General features: G+C 37.9%; 2 long non-coding RNA genes across 2 annotated transcripts in view; both read left to right on the forward strand.

Moving 5' to 3' along the window:
- Positions 1-18,014, forward strand: part of LOC134796815 (uncharacterized) — a 210,742-nt gene that overhangs the window by 135,185 nt on the left and 57,543 nt on the right. The window lies entirely within an intron of this gene.
- Positions 11,406-16,533, forward strand: LOC134796811 (uncharacterized). Its single transcript, XR_010144994.1, has 4 exons — positions 11,406-11,476; positions 14,189-14,344; positions 15,007-15,165; positions 16,372-16,533. It is a non-coding gene; the product is annotated as an uncharacterized LOC134796811 (long non-coding RNA).

The following is an 18,014-nucleotide window of genomic DNA, read 5'->3' on the forward strand; positions in this document are numbered from 1 at the left end:
CAAGCATTACAAAGACATGGAACCAATCCGCTCATAACCGAATGGATAATGAACATGCTAAGACAGAGAATAATAAGACTATCCGAAAATCAAAATCACCAGGCACTAGTCATGAGAGGATGCCCCCAGGGAGGAGTACTCTCACCATTGCTTTGGAACCTAGTGGCAAACGATTCACGACCATAGGGTACGCAGATGATTTAGTCATACTAATCAGCGGCCTTGTAATCAGCACACTGTGCGAACCCACACACATACACCTTATCACCCTCTCTCACACATCATTTTAACTAGGTTTAGTTACTGTTACCTAACTACTCTTTTGTAAGCCCCAAGATACAGGCTTGGGGCTTACCGGACACCTTTGTGCATGCGTATTTTATTATAAATAAAAATTATTCTTATTCTTATTCTAAATAGCAGAGAAATGGTGCACGGAGAATGACCTATCAGTAAACCCAAAAAAGACTGACACAATTCTCTTCACACACAAACGAAAATTGGGTACATGCGTAATGCCGACACTGTTTGGCACAAGACTGACACTTTCAAAGGAGGTAAAATACCTAGGCATAATCCTAGACGACAAACTGAACTGGAGTAAACACCTAGACAACAAACTAAACAAAGCAACAGTAGCCTTCTGGCAATGCCGGAGGATGGTGGGCAAGAAATGGGACCTAGCCCCTCACATCATACTGTGGCTATACAAAATGGTAATATTGCCAATGATAAGCTACGGCGCCATCGTATGGTGGCCCCGCACCCATCTAACCACGGCAATAGACAAACTTAATAAAACGCAAAGACTAGCCTGTGTAGCTACGACGGGCTGTATGAGAACTACTCCGACTGCGGCGCTAGAAATAATGCTAGGACTCCTGCCACTACACATATACATACAGAAGGAAGCCGCGGCCACGGCTCTTCGGTTGATAAACCTAAACCTATGGACACCTCTCATTTCATCGCACAAGAAGATCTATGGAAATATGATCTCAAAAATGCCAATGTTGGAGGCGCCAATAGACAAAATACCAAAAACTATAATTACGCCATATCATTAACAGAAGATCAGAAGGAAGGACTATACCAAACAAACTCAAGAATATTTACAGATGGCTCAAAAACAAATGAAGGGACCGGATGTGGTGTCTTCTTGGGGGACCTGAACATACACATCTCAAAACCCTTGGGTGAACACAATACGGTATTCCAAGCTGAATGTGTAGGAATAATAGAAGCTTGTAATGCGATAAAAAGACGACAAGTAAAACAAGAAAATATACTAATACTGTCCGACAGTAAATCAGTACTGCAAGAACTAGGTAGTGACAAACTCACATCGGAACTCATACTTGAATGTCATCGAGGCCTCACTGAAGTGAGCAAAGAAGGCAACACAGTAACAGTATAATGGATAAAGGGGCATAGTGGATCAAGAGGAAACGATGCAGCGGATGAACTGGCCAGGAAAGGTTCAGAAACACCGCCACACGGACCCGAACCCATTACCTCTACCCCTACCAGTATCCTACATACAAAACCAGGAAGATCAACATCACAAACAGGTGCACAACAAGTACTGGACTGAAATGAACACCTGTAGGCAGACCAAAGAAATTCTTCCGGAACAAAACTACAAGCTTACCAAAGTTTTTCTGAAAACACCCAGACACCAACTACTACGCACAATAGTGGGATTAATCACAGGACATAACACACTGAACGAACACCTACATAATATGGGTAAAACAGACAGCCCCATGTGCAGAGCGTGCATGGAAGAAAAGGAAACAGCAAAACATATCCTCCTACACTGTAAACAAATAGAAGCATACAGGAACCAATACCTAGGGACTCTGTGTACACTGAAGGAGGCAGTTAGCAACCTGAAGACACTGCTAGGTTTCATGGACGAGCTGGGGTGGCTAGAGTAGTGCAACCTCGTTTTCACGCAAAATAGGCACAATGGTTGTCGATTTGTGGAAAATGCCCAGTATAACTAAACTAACTAACTAACTAACTTTAAGATACGTCAATTAATAGATCTAGAAACGATGTGGATTACATGTGTCAGTGTCAAAAGTAACGTTTTTGTTTGAAGAAACGTCACATTTGACACTGACATATCTAATCCAAATCGTTTCTAGATCTATTACCGGCGTATCTTAAAGTTCGAATAGGGCCGTACCTATGTTTCTTTTACCCTACCTGACCTTAGATAAAGATAAAGATAAAAAATAGTTTATTCAAGTAGGCATATTACAATGCGCTTATGAACGTCAAATAAAGCTATACCGGCTCCAACCCTACACCTCTGCCTCGAGAAGATTTAAATCCCCCCTCAATTGGAGAAGGGTATCCCAATATGGGACCGGCAACAAACTCGGCGGGACACATATTTTCAAAACATTATTACATCTTATAATTAACATGCATTACGAGTAAATAAGAAAAATACAATTTAAATTACTATAGAATTCATGCAATTATACTCAGTAAGTATATAACTTTATATAAATATGAAATATATTAAATATATTCTCATCCTTCGTACTTTGTAGAGCACAGAGGTGATACCCGAGCGTGCTGAAATATACTACGTGAATGAGAACTATCTAACCAACGCTAAGGCGTTCATAAGACGAACCAGCAGGAGGAGCCCATACATGATTCATGTGGAGGGAACTACATCCAAATGGCTGGCAGATAATGTAACGGTAATATCGTCAAGTGACAACCAAAACCCACTAATTACCATCACTAGGTCATAGCCATAGTGAACCGTATTAATACGACACTAGGGTTAATCATTGTTTAATTATTTTATTTGTAATTAGTGAGTTTTGGTTATCACCTGACGATGTAAAGTCTTAATTATATATTTGTAGATTCACGGCGTATTCTACGAGTTCCTTCACAACGAGTACAAGCGCAGCTTCGTGGAGGTGGAGATGAAAATGTGCGAACTTGTGAACAAGGAGCCCTGGCACAGCATTCTCGGGGAATCGTTGGCATCAAGGGGCCTAATTTGCCCGGCACCACCAGTAGGTATCATCTATCAATCGAACCATTCTTAACAATAGTTATTTTCACCACACCAGCTCGGAAAGGCTTACTTTGCACTTCAAAAACTGATAGCAAAGTTGCATTTTATTCACATGTGAGGCAAAGTAATCAAATGCAAATTTTGAGTTGTTTTATTATGTTTGCTGGTAGAATTGACTTTTAAATGATGATTTTGGATGATAAATATTTAAAAACATTCATTTGGATTTGATTTGGTTTGATTTTGTTTGATATTTTACATTAAATATTTGCTTACGAGGGTTAAACAAAATTTGCCCCCGAGTGAAACACAAAATTTTTCACCACGCCAATCCGAAGCAAATATTAAATGTAAAATATCAAACAAAATCAAGCCAAATCAAATTCAAATGAATATTATTAAATATTTATCATCCAAAAAAATCATCATTCAAAAGTCAATTCTACCAGCAAACATAAGAAAACAACTCAAAATTTGCATTTGATTACTTTGCCTCACATGTGAATTGCTGATAGCAAAGTGCAACTTTGCTATTTGTTTTTTAACCGACTTCAATTTCATAGAAGGAGGAGGTTCTGTATTCGGTTGTGGCTATTTTTTTTTTTTCTATGTACGTTCACCGATTACTCCGACATCCGTAGTCCGATTTGAGTAATTCTTTTTTTGTTTGAAAGGAGCTACTTCCGAGTTGGTCCCATTTTAATTTGGTTCTGTTCTGATGATGGGATCCATGAGGAATTGAGGGAACTCCTCAATTTTTAAAGGCACATGCATGGTGTTTTGGGCGTTTTCTTAAGCAACTTGAGCATTTTCTCTCGAAAACCACTAATTTGATGAAATAGACCTGATGATGATGATTATTTCGATGATAATGATGATGATTTCTTTCAGCGATTACTCTGGCACCTGTGATCCGATTTGAGTAATTCTTTTTTTGTTTGGAAGAAGTTACCTCCAAGGTGTTTCCGTATTATTTTTGGTTCTGGTCTGATGATGGAATCCATGAGGAATTGAGGGAACTCCTCAATTTTTAAAGGCACGTGTTAAGTGATTTCGGGGTTTTCTAAAGTAACTCGAGCATTTGCTTCCGAAAACCACCAATTTGATGTACTGCAACTGTAGCCTTACCACGAGTTTGATATTGACATATTCGCTAACGTCTTATGCATCTAAATGTAACTTTTTATGCATCTCGCTCACACTAAGGTTAGTACGAGCGAGATGCATGGGAAGAAAGTTACACACATGCTAGCGAATATATCAATGTCAAACTCGTGGTAAGCTGGTAAGGCTACTGATCGGGGGTTAGGGTTAGGAGTTAAGGGGTCAGAGATTAACGGGTCGGGGAATGGCGGTTGAAGGGTTGCTGGTTCAGGATCGAGGGGTTCCTGGATCAGGGGTTGATGTGCTGTGAGGTTGAGTGATCGGGGGGCTGAGGGATTGGGTCAGTGGCGGGGCGGGCGGATGGATTTAGTTGACAGGAATTATAATTTCCCAGACGGACTCGAGACAATTCCTGGTTCAGGGTCGAGGGGTTCCTGGATCAGGGGTTAATGCACTGTGAGGTTAAGTGATCGGGGCGTTGAGGGATTGGGCCAGTGGCGGGGCGGAGGATGGATTTAGTGTAGTAGTGACAGGAATTATAATTTCCCAGACGGACTCGAGAAAATTCCTGATTACATACATATTTATTAAAGTAATAGGTACATGAATTTAGTGTTAAACATGATCTTGTTTTTCATTCATGCGTCGCGCTCTTAACAATGCGTTAAAACTAAAAATGGAAAAATAAAATCTTTTTACAAAAAAAGCAAACCGACTTCAAAAAGGATGAAATAAAATATTATCCTTTTTGAAGTCTATGCGTTACCAACTGATATGTTTGAAGTCGGTGCCAAGCCAAGTAGTAACAATACCAGTCAAAATAATCAGCTTTATAGCTATAAATCCCATTAGAACTGCACTAATAACTATTACAAATGTGTAAGTAATTTTGTCTGCCTCTTTGTCGCCTTTTCATGGCTAAACAACTGAACCGCTTTAGGTGAAATTTGGCAAGAAGGTAAATTTCTTAAATTGTTTTATATTTTGAAATGTAGTCCTCTGGATAAGGGACGGGAAATTACTCAGTCCCAATCTCACACTTGCGTGCTATAGACTGTTCGAGCATTAGTAAGAAATGCTCTTTAAATAATACGACGAAAAAAAATGCATTGGATTTCCACTAATGTGCCGACAAACATGGTACAGACTGCGCCAAGAAGGTTTGATCGTGTGTTCTGAGGTGTGTTCTTAGATACAATCGACGTCAAAGATATATTTACACTTTTGCACCTTACTCCTTTGTAATAAGGCGAAAAGTGTAAACATATTTTTAACGTCGACTGTACCTACAGAAAGTACGTTCATTGTCGTCGTGTAAGGCAATCCAACGTAGGTACATCCTTATCGAATCGCACCAAAATCATGGTATGCTTCAAAATTTGGCTTGGCACCGACTTCAAACATATCAGTTGGTAACGCATAGACTTCAAAAAGGATAATATTTTATTTCATCCTTTTTGAAGTCGGTTTGCTTTTTTTTGTAAAAAGATTTTATGAAGTGCAAAGTAATTACTTTCCGAGCTGGTATGGTGAAAATATTTAATCCATCGAGTTTTTATGTCCCGTCATAACAACCGTAAGTGACATTGAATAACAATTGAATAAGTTTTCGAAAGTCGATCGCTTACAGACGGCGTGCGTGGTGGCGCAGCTAAAATGCAAATCAGAATCCTTGTGGTTTTATCAATGACCTTTTATTTATGTAGACGTGTGACGTTCATAGTTGACAAAACTAAAATTTGATCCAACGATTTTGACAACTTGACAGGTTGGCGTCACCCATACGACTAACTAAATATAGGTTCCGGAACCTATATTTGATGGCTCACGATCGTGCGCCTGGTACCATATCTACCTCTTTTTACTTACATCCATGGGTTTTATCATGTCCGTCTATCTCACTATTAGAAGTATTAGAACAAATTAAATTATTTTCATAAAATATTTTAATTAGTTTTTATTTCAAGTAGTTCAAACACTACTATGTATAAATGATAAACTGAAATAAATGTCATATACTAAGAAAAAGTGACCAAGGCCTCCAGTGCCCCACGCTGGAATCGAACCGAATCGCGTCCGAATGATCCAGTTAGAAGGTCGGACCATACTGTTCTACCTTAGGGGTGGCCAGGGGGCGCCATAAGCCTTCAGTAAGAAGTTCATATACTTGGAAAAATTCGACCTTAGATGCCGCCCTGGCCCGGTGACCGAATAGCACAGGCACGTCTATTTCACGTTAGTAAAAGTTTTTTTTTGTGTTAAAAACGATTGACGGAATTTTAATCATGCTTGTATTTTTAACAGGGTAGATACGTATTCAGCAACTTAACGGTATCGTTCAAGAATTTGCCGTACGTGTGGCCGTTTGAGAAGATTATGTTCCAAGCTTACGCCAAGTTGAATACTAACGAGGAGATACTAGTGAGAGCGCGCTTCTACGCTACCTTCAAACGAGACGTCCCGAAAGGAAGATAGCCACCGCGGCGTTACTAGTAAACGTTGCCAAATCTAACAAACTGTTGATAACCCTTTCCGTTATTTGATATAATTTCTGTTTGTTAGAATGAGACAAAATTTAACAGAGGTTTTTAAGAGTTTGCTAAGTTTTATAAAATCCACTCTGCATTGTGAAATTTTTGAACGTTTTCTAATAATTTGCTAGACCAAGAAGTAAAAATGTTATTATTTGTGATATACACACAAAGTCCATTTATTTGGTACCCCTCATGGTATGTTTAAAAGAAAAAAAACTTTGTACTGCCGACTTTATGACGTCACAGTAACTACCACCATTTTCGCGCTTGTCATAAATTCACTGATACCATACATACCCATATCCGAGATGACATGAGCGAAACTCGATTTCTAAAAACTTTTAGACAAAGTAACCGACTAACTAATAAAGTAATTAGTACAACAGGTAGGACCTCAGAGCCTTACGAGGCAAGGTTAAGAGGAGTTTCCAACTAATATACCTTTCCGAGTGCACACTGGCACCAAAAAGAATAGATAGTATAGAGGGGTCCTGTCATTGTAAATTTTGTAGTCACTGTAAATTTACTGCCATCTATCGACACACGACTAAAACTCAAAATGAAAACGTATAAAGTTATCAAAAAATGTATATATATGGATAAATGATTTTATTATTTTTATATCATTTTGATCCATGTTCATTCACTGATATCTATGTGTTAAAATTGTTAAATATGAAACGGTGTCGTCACGCCATCTAGCCGAGGATAGGCTAAAGGTGTGTGCGCCATCTATTCGAGAATGACTTTTGCTTGAATTCCGAGGCACGTTTTTTCCTTAGACTTTATTCGTCTTATACGAAGTTACATATGTCTTTGCTGGCACTAACAATGTTACAAAAGGGTCAAAATTCATGAAAAACCTAAATTTGACAATAACTTGAAAACCGTGCCACTTTTACTGGGGTCATGTTAAGTTGGTTTGAGTCCTCTTGGCCTGGTGTACCTCCAGTGTCACTGTGACGTGTCATTTATGAGACAGCCTGTATGTATAATATTAATATTTTAGTACTCTTCGGCTTGGGCAACGGCATAATATGTGTCTACAATTTTAATAAAATTAATTGTTTTTCTCTATAATGGCTTTATTAACGTACGACTCTATTACCTAATTACCTACCTACGTTACTAATAATACCTCTTTGCTAATACGGACGGGACTACGGAACCCTTAAAATTGCAGCAAGCAGTGATATAAGACAAAGAAGCGTGTACTATTTGATGCGACAGAGGAGCCGAGAGGCTTCGTAACAAGAGCAATAATGTGTTTGCATTTTTGTTCGTGTTAGTTTAAATATTGGTCACGCCAGACCATAACTGAACATGTGTCGAGCTCGAGGTACTTGCATTCGAGGTTCAAAAAAATTTTATAATGTTTAATTCGTGTAGGTCCCGTGCATGAACTATAGGGGGCAGCATAGGAGCTGTCAGATTTTTGGCGTGAGGCGTAAATGTGTCGTGTATGCTCCCGATGTAGCCCGCAAGATGGCAGAACCTACTATGCATAAGGAAACGTTCCGTAGAGAACTATAGATGGTAGCACTTGCTTTGGCAATGTACATGTACACATATGTTTCCGATTCAGGCCACAAGATGGCAGACCTTTCAACGCGCACGGTCCCTATAAATTAACCAACAACAAATAAAATAAAATTCACTGAAAGGTAAATAACGAGTATTTTTTTAATAACAAAACTTCCGTGAGATTCAGACATAGTAAATATATTAAAGTTTGTGATTCAGCGAAAAGTACGGGAGGCTATAGAAATTAGTCGTCATCCGAATTTTAACCGTGATTGTGGTTGGTCAGTGCCTGCAAGCTGAAAAACTGTTTTGGGTACTACGTCGGTGGACAGTGTGGACGAACCATTAGCGAATGACGTAGTGAGTGTTGTGTGCAACCCATCATTTGACAATAATGCCATAAATGAGGGTAGTTTCTCGCCCCCTTTGCCGCCACCGGCGCCTGCGCCGAGTCATCGGGCGCGGAGAGCTGCGGCCCGCAGTCTGCGCCGGTCAGAGTTGGGCAAAAATTAACTTGAATAAGAATAAGAATAAAAACATAAATTTTATTCTTATTCAAATCAATTTGAATTAGAATAATTCTTGCACTAGTTATTTTAGAATAAAATTAACGTGAATAAATCATGTGACTTTTATTTTAAATGCGGAATAAAAAACAGAATAATTATTCTAGAAGTGAGGCTATTCTAACTAAGGTTTTATTCAATTAAAATGTTATTTAGAATTAAATTAATTTTTGTAGTACAATTGGTTAAATTTTGTAACTTGAACTTCACCCTTCTATTTAAAAGTCGAATTGATTTGATATTTGTTCCTTTAGTTTAGGTATAGGTACACATTGAAGAGTTCCGCTATACGCTATCTACTTCTATCATCCGATCAGGGTGCTTAGCCAACATGCCAAACGTTGACGCTCCGTAGAGTTGCGCATAGTCTCTCTCTATCACTCTTACATATTAGTGCGATACAGAGACAGATAGCGTTTCGTTGTCGTAGCACTCGTAGCGCAAACGATTGGGTGCCTAGCTAAGATGCCAATTTTTGTTTTTAATTTAATAACCAAATCATAAGGTACAATTTAGCTGTTTTTAGCGCTTTCTGTCTCTATCACTCTTACATATTAGTGCAATAGAGAGACAGAGATAGCGTTTCGTTGTCGTAGCGCAAACGATTGGCATGTTGGCTACGCACCCAAGGTGCTAAGCAAAGATATCAATTTTTGTTTTTAATTTCATAAACAAATCATTCAGTAAATTTAGCTTTTCTTGGGGCCTAGCCAATATGCCAATCGCTTGCGCTCCGCCAACGAAGCGCTTTCTATCTCTATCACTCTTACATATTAGTGCGATAGAGAGACATATAGCGTTTTGTTGTCGTGGCGCAAACGTTTGGCATGTTGGCTACGCTTCCATGTGCCTTGCCAAGATGCCAATTTTTGTTTTTAATTTAATAACCAAATTAGGTAAATTCAGCTGTTCTGGGGGCCTAGCCAACATGCCAATCGCTTGCGCTCCAACAACGAAGCGCTTTCTGTCTCTATCACTCTTATATATAAGTGCGTTGGCATAATGGCTAGGCCCCCAGAACAGCTAAATTGTATCCAAAGATTTGGTTATTAAATTAAAAACAAAAATTGTCATCTTGGCTAGGCACTTTGGGTTCGTAGCCAGTATGCCAATCGTTTGCGCTACGACAACTAAACGCTATCTCTGTCTCTCTATCGCACTAATATGTAGGAGTGATAGACAGAAAGCGCTTCGTTGTTGGAGCGCAAGCGATTGGCATGTTGACTAGGCCCCCAGAACTGTTAAATTTACCTGATGATTTGATTATTAAATTAAAAACAAAAATTGACATCTTGGCTAGGCATCTTGGGTGCATAGCCAACATGCCAATCGTTTGCGCTACGACAACGAAACGCTATCTCTGTCTCTCTATCGCACTAATATGTAAGAGTGATAGAGACAGAAAGCGCTTTGTTGTTGGAGCGCAAGCGATTGGCATGTTGGCTAGGCCCCCAGAACAGCTATACCTAATGTATGGTTATTAAAATAAAAACAAAAAGTTGGCATCTTAGCTAGGCACATTGGGAGCGTAGCCAACATGCCGAACGTTTGCGCTACGACAACAAATGCTATCTTTGTCGCTCTATCGCACTAATATGTAAGAGTGATAGAGACAGAAAGCGCTTCGTTGTTGGAGCGCAAGCGATTGGCATGTTGGCTAGGCCCCCAGAACGGTTAAATTTACCTGATGATTTGATTATTAAATTAAAAACAAAAATTGGCATCTTGGCTAGGCACCTTGAGTGCGTAGCCAACATGCCAATGGGTTGCGCTACTTCAACGAAACGCTACCTCCGTCTCTCTATCGCACTAATATGTAAGAGTGATAGAGACAAAGCGCTTCGTTGTCGGAGCGCAAACGATTGGCATCTTGGCTAGGCCCCTAGACCAGTTAAATTGAACCTAATGATTTGATTAGTAAATTAAAAAGAATACGGTTACTGAAACTATGCGTTATGCGACAGTCAATTTGTAAGATTTTATTCCATAAAATAGGTATAAATTAGACAAGAGACTAACTACTATTACATCTACCTAACTATACGTAATCAGTACTTACACGGTACCCGAACTACATTTTTATTCGTGGAATATTATTTCAATTAAAAATCATGATTATATTTATTTGATTAAGAATAAGTTATTCTCATTCAATTTTTTCTCATACGAATTATTCCCGACCAAAATTATTTGAATATTTTTGACGGGAATAAAATCGAGATGATTTTATTCCTACGAATTCTTATTCAAATAATGATTTTATTCTTGAATGCCCAACACTGGCGCCGGTCCGTCACCGTAAACGCAAGCTGCTGATGACACTCCTCGGTACGGAGTGAAACATGTCGAGCGTTTTTTGACTTAAAATACGTGAGTGACCCGTTTTTAATATATTTTGATATGAGTTTTTTTTAATTTTTTCTAATACATTAGTTTTCTATGTACCTACCTAGAGATTTTGTCTCTCAACTGTTTTATTAAATGCATAGAACAGATCTATATCATTTCTACGCGTCCGGTCCACAAATACCTGCAATTACCTGTAAACCTCATTAAATGATGATGGTTTTCCATACGCCAATGTTTATCTATTATTCGGCGCAATGAAACTTTGTTATATTTGAAGCATCATGAGGCATGCCAACGTTGTTTTACATGTTTTTGTGCTTGCCACGTTTTATTCAGAATGGACCTTGGTGAGTAGACATTTATTATATCACTATATTATTTCCTACGATAAGACTAATTGGTAACATGCACGAGCCCCTAATTCCGCTTATTAATTCATTGGTGAACGGTAGAGAGTGAAAACACTAAATGTACTTATCCCAAATCAACATAAGTAAAGCCTGATAATATTAGCCAGCTAAATTAGCAGCATTAAATATGGCAATAATATGCGTATATGTAATATTATACCTTCATCATGCTGTATATTCAAATAAAATGTCAGTACCTACCGGTCATGTCACGACTATTTCAAACTAGACGGGCCCGCAGCTCCGCTCGCGTAAATGAAATAAAGAGTTTGTCTTATGTTTAGTTAAATACCGATATTATTATGTATTGAACCCTGCCAGGGTTTATAACTGTGATAGGGACTTCTTATTTGTAACCGATATTTGGATAACTTAATTCGCAAATTTCTCAAAACATTATGTGATTTGATAAAAGGCAAGATTGTATTTTTTCATCTACGTACTTAGGTATTTATTTAAAACTTGTTTGAACATAAAATTATGGGGTTGCATTTGAATTACGCATTATAGGAAGGGGGGAGGGAGTAGGACCCCCCCCCCCCCTCCCCCGAACCCATCCCCAAAGTTAGGAAATCAATAGTTACTGTGTGTCTACAGAGACTGTGTGGCAGTACCAATAGCATCCTGAAAACGTTGGCAGGGAAGATGGATGCACCACTGCTCATGCACTGGAATGGACTGCATGTGGCAGCCACAGATGCTGAGAAGTGGTGCATTTAGGTTGCCTAGTTATATTTATTTTTTAGTATGTAGATAGGTTTATTATTAATATTTTGTAATTAATGTAACTAACCTTAATTAATTTTAAGATTTGTTGTTCCTACTAACAATATTATGGATCTCTGGATTTGAAATAAATAATTGAATTGAATTGAATTGTTACCACGAAAATTTATTTTTTTATTTTTTGAGGTTATGTTAACAATACAACCAAAGCGTACGAAAGGGTAACCAATTTGGAATTTCGTATACATATTTTTGAGCACTTTATCTGTATACATGTTTTTGGGCACTTTGTCCGTATACATATTTTTGACCACTGTATTTCTTTTTTGACAGCGAGTCGGGTGTGTTGTGAACGCAAGATACCTAACACTCCTCCTCGCTTCGCTCGTCGTCGTACCTAACGGTGACTCTGGCACTGTATTTCGATTTTGACAGCGAGTCAGGTGTGTTGTGAACGCAACTTCAAACACGTATAAAAAAACTACGCGTCTCCTAGACACAAATCGGGTGTCATTTGAAAGGGGTGACCAACCCCTATAAAATGCCACCCTTCCCCCCGCCCCTCCCTATAATGCGTGAATCAAATGCTAACCCAAAATTATTATTTATTTTTATAAGCCCAATTGCAAACACGTTCATTAGAATAATTTCCGCCTTAAGACGAATATATACGCCACCGCCCATAAATCGCATTTTCATACAAACGTAAATAGTCCCCATTTCCCTGTCTGGATATTGACATTACTTACGACGGCTACGGTGACGCAACGACCGGAAATGAGTCCTGGCTTCCGACACCAGATCACGCCATGTTTCCCGGTCTTGCGATAGCTCTCGACAGTCGCCATGGCCGAGGTTGATCAGATCTTGAGCAACCCTTGAGCTCCAAAATATCTGAGCATGCACTTTAACTACATTATAATTTACATTGTTCAGATATTTGTGAATACCTCAGCCGTTCCGATATATCTGATGGTGACTGTTCAGCAAGAAGAAAAAATCCTACCTGGTCGAGTCGTATCGTATTACGCGAGAAAACAGTTCCCGAATTGGTTATATCTGTAAAGTCATTAAAGTATAATTATCACACACACATAATTACGGGCACCATCCCTTGAACTGATGGGTTCTCTGGCCCATCTCGGCAGCCCGTTCCCCGGACGAATGGCAATGTTTGCCGAAGCCGTGAAAGTCAATCTGAATAATATAACTCAAAAAGAAATTTAAAACAATAAAATACAAATTATTAACAGGATAATCATACGATAATATTAATTTGATTGATATGTCATAAATGGCATAAGTCACTCGTATGGTCTATGGACTAAGGTTGAGGTTGGCAGCACTTTTTATTTAACTTCGTGTAAAAAAACTCAGAAATACCTGTATACCAACATTACCAACATGACAAACATAATTTAGTTTACTTTAACTTACGGATTATTTGGTCTAATCTGTAGCACCGCCAAACGAAAGCAACCGAGAGTTGCCGAGAAATGGCCGATGTCGTAAAATGAAGATTGTTATGAAAATTTCTTTTCCTTATTGTAAATTAAATACGCATCGGAAGCGATAGTTTTTATGCTCTAGTTCTATTCCCATATGTACATAATTGATTTGAACAGGTTTTTCTTATCATACGTGCGTCGTATTCGAGAAACGTGTCAAAAACTTTTTTAGAAATTTGTAAGGCGCCATCTCGCTTCTTCCCTCGTTTTTTATCCCGTTCTGGTTTTTCAATTTTATATATATGATGCTACGCAATCCTTTGTCCTTATTGATGTAGGTATTAAATGTTTTATTGTATTTAAAATATTTTAATGCATCTTTGAAAATGTTTTTTGACACTTTTTACAAGTGATTTTTTTACAGCAAGGTTCACAAAATTACTGACGTAGGTTTTAATGTTTTTGTTTATTTTAGAGTGTTTTATTTATTCCCGAACGCACTGAAGTGACCTACGTCAACGAGAAATACTTATATAATGTGTCTGCCCGCGTCATACGGTACGGCAGAAAAAGCGATTACCTATACAATCTCGAGGGAGGACTCAAGCATACTTGGGGAAATAATATCACGGTGAGCAATCAAACAAATTATTTAATTAAAAAAAATCATTATTATACAAATCAACAAAATATTTTTTCCTATTAAATATTTAGAATAGTGATGGATTACTGGAGTTGTAAGATTAATCGAACCAGCGTCTTTAGAGTCGGACCAAAAAAGTCTGCAGCGGATTTGATAGCCCACGCAGTGCAAGTGTCATTTATACGTCATAATTTCCTAGAAGTTTGACGTTTACAATGCGGTTACACTTTCACTGCGTGGGCTATCAAATCCGCTGCAGACTATTCTTGGTCTGACTCTAGCTGCTTTTGCAAATCGATTTAGTTGACCGAAGCGTAGCGAAGGTCTACGTTTTGACTCCGGGCATTTATGTCCGGATGTTCTCTTCTACAGGTCACAATTCTTAACGGAAACTCGTGAAATTTTGTGACTACGAGTAAATTCTATGATGAAATATATTTTTTTTGTCGATCCGGTTTTTGGAAATTTTAATAAATGGCGGAGTCGTGATACCTCGCGCTTAAACAAATAGTCGTATCGATATCATAAGAGTTTTTTTTCTTTTTAAGACATGTTTACAGAGTAAATGGCAAAAAATGCAGAAAATGTTTATTGCTGGTTCATTTTATAAGTCGTATACTTAATAGGTAGGTAACTGAAATATTTTACAGATTCATTTCGTTTTCTTCGAAGCCCAAAACAACCAATACAAGCGGAGTCTATTGGAGCTAAAACTGAAGTTGTGCGACCTATACCAACGAGATCAATACCTCGGAAAAATGTTTAACGCGGTTTTAGACAAATATGGAATATCCTGTCCTTTTGCGCCGGTACGTTATGAACGTATGATAGTTTTTTTTTGCCACAGGTACATAACTTTTACATAAACAGTTATTATGATATTTAAATATGTATTTCACAGGCAAAAATGGCCACACACGATTATAGGTACGTTTTTACGCAGTAAAGGATTTTATTTTATCATTTTTGAAGTCGGTTTTTCTTTTTATAGAGTTACGTACCTCAAAGGGATAAAACGGAACCTATATGACCACTCGTGCGTCTGTCTGTCCAACCGTCCGTCTGTCAGTCTGTCACAGCCTATTTGTTGCGAAACTACTGGACTGGACCAATTGAAATTTGGTACAATGCTGTAAGTCTGTGATCCAAAGACATGTAACGTCAACAATAGTACATTATTGTCAAGGCTCCGAAGTAGCTACTTGCAGGCTGAGGATTCGTTTTAAACGGACGACCTTGGGAGTCCGTTTAATTGAATCCGAAGCCAGCAAGTAGCCTTCCAGCCGAGTCTAATATAGTACTGTTCTCAAAAATGGTGCAAGAAATATAAATATCATAGAAATATTTTACAAAAGCAGCGTTCTTACGTATATATTTTCACAGAAAAAAGTAGAAACTATTGAATAAATTAGCTTTGCCGCTTTTTTATTTTTTTAATAAAAAAATAGAAGTGTATTTTTCGGTCGAAAATACGCCAACCTATTTGAGACAGCTATAGTCGCGGTACTAATCATCTGTTTGGCTGTTTAATGGGCCTGTGCCTTCATTTGATATGGCCATTTCAACTTTTAAAAAGTTTGGAACTCGACAAATAATGGATTTGTATGAAACATTGCAGTCCCAAAATCGAGACTGCAATGTTTTTAACTTCTTAATTTTTAACTGACCATAAACTACGCGCTTCGCGACCTATGTTTTAGACGGCAAAGTCGACTTTGCCGTCCATTTTTGAGAAAATGAATTTTAAACATAGTGGCCACCTTTGGGGGGTAAATGAGAAGATGAAAAAACAAAGTTTTGCAAACTATATCGTGTTATCAAATGAAAGGGCTCATTGTGAGATTCTCAAATATGTGTGTTGTAAGATTTTTACGATGTTTATTTATGTAATATTGTCTAATCACTGAAACGCAAGTTAAAGAAAATTTTATCACGCAAAAACATGTCGTGCCTACATTAAAATACGAGTAACGTCATGTCATGTATAGAATATTTTCACTTGTCACAACTTTCAGGGAATGTACCGGTTTATGAACACGACGCTGCCCGGAGAGAAGATTCCCAACTTCCTGCCATTCCAGAAGGGAAAAGTCGAGATCACGTTTAACCAATTGCAGACGCAAGATTTAGTTGCAAGGCTTTTTATCATATTTACCGTTAAATCGTAGGTTTACAGAAAAAATATATATACCTACTTACGTGCAGCAACAGATGCCTAAAACATTTATTATAACGTGCATCTTTTAAGTGGCCTGCATTATGTGACCTCCACCGATGAATAGCTGCCAGGCTCCCGGATCTAATATTAAAGTTAGACCAGCAAACTGACTAAATAGGTTTCATTCCTCGCAAAATCGTTAACCATTTTTGCACTACCGGTGTTAGTTCTTCATATCCTGCTTCCCAAAGGTTGTCTGGAAGAAGAGATCGCTTCTTAGCCATAAGTGGTATGATGGTATTTATGTATGGGCCATTAGTTGCCTGAAATAAAGATTTTCATTTCGTTTCATTTCATAAGACCGCCTGTTGTTACCGAATAAAATGCTAATTGTTTTGATTAATCCATTTGCGACTTTTTTTATTTACCTTTAGCAAAAAGAATAGATAGTATAGAGGGGTCCTGTCATTGTAAATTTTGTAGTCACTGTAAATTTACTGCCATCTATCGACACACGACTAAAACTCAAAATGAAAACGTATAAAATTATCAAAAAATGTATAAGTATATGTATATGGATAAATGATTTTATTATTTTTATTTCATTTTGATCCATGTTCATTCACTGAAATCTATGTGTTAAAATTGTTAAATATGAAACGGTGTCGTCACGCCATCTAGCCGAGGATAGGCTAAAGGTGTGTGCGGCATGTATTCGAGAATGACTTTTTCTTGAATTCCGAGGCACGTTTTTTCCTTAGACTTTATTCGTCTTATACGAAGTTACATGTCTTTGGTGCAATGAAGTATATTTAGGTAAGTTTGACTAGGACTATGCTAAAACACAAGCGTTATCTAGCGTTATTACTATGAACCTCGAGCAACCAGCAATAGTTGCAATAACAAAAGATAGATGTCACCACGACACTCGTCATTCGGTTGCAACAAAGAAGAGTGTTAACTAGTTGCCGCCGTTGTTTGTTAGATGGCATTTTTAGCAATTTGTGTTTATTAATATATTAGCGTTATTTTTTTGAAGTTTAGAAATCGCAACTGTATTTGTTAACATGATATGATGGGACATGGATTTAATTAAAACACGTTTCAGTTTTAAACAACTCGTTAAGTTTCATAAATGCGACGATTCTGGGAATGGTGGTTACACTTTTAATCATCATCATCTATCGTATCATATGTCACTCTCGCACGACAACAAACGTTATAAATGCGATCTTACACCCGCATTGTTCACCTTATGGTATTAGGTATTTCTTCTATAGGTACTCCCTATCCCATCAAACTCTTTTTACGCCTCACTAATGGAAAAATATACACACTTTTATTTTCTGACTGTAGTGCCTCTTCTTTGCATGACTAAAAAGAAGTCGTGGTCACCATTTTAATAAGCGCAAACTGTTTGTGTTTTCCATAGTTCCTATCTAACATATAGTTCATTTGGCTACATTCTGACGGCATCATCAAATTAGTTTATTTATACAC

The sequence above is a fragment of the Cydia splendana genome, chromosome 14 (assembly GCF_910591565.1).
Source record: "Cydia splendana chromosome 14, ilCydSple1.2, whole genome shotgun sequence".
NCBI lineage: Eukaryota > Metazoa > Arthropoda > Insecta > Lepidoptera > Tortricidae > Cydia > Cydia splendana.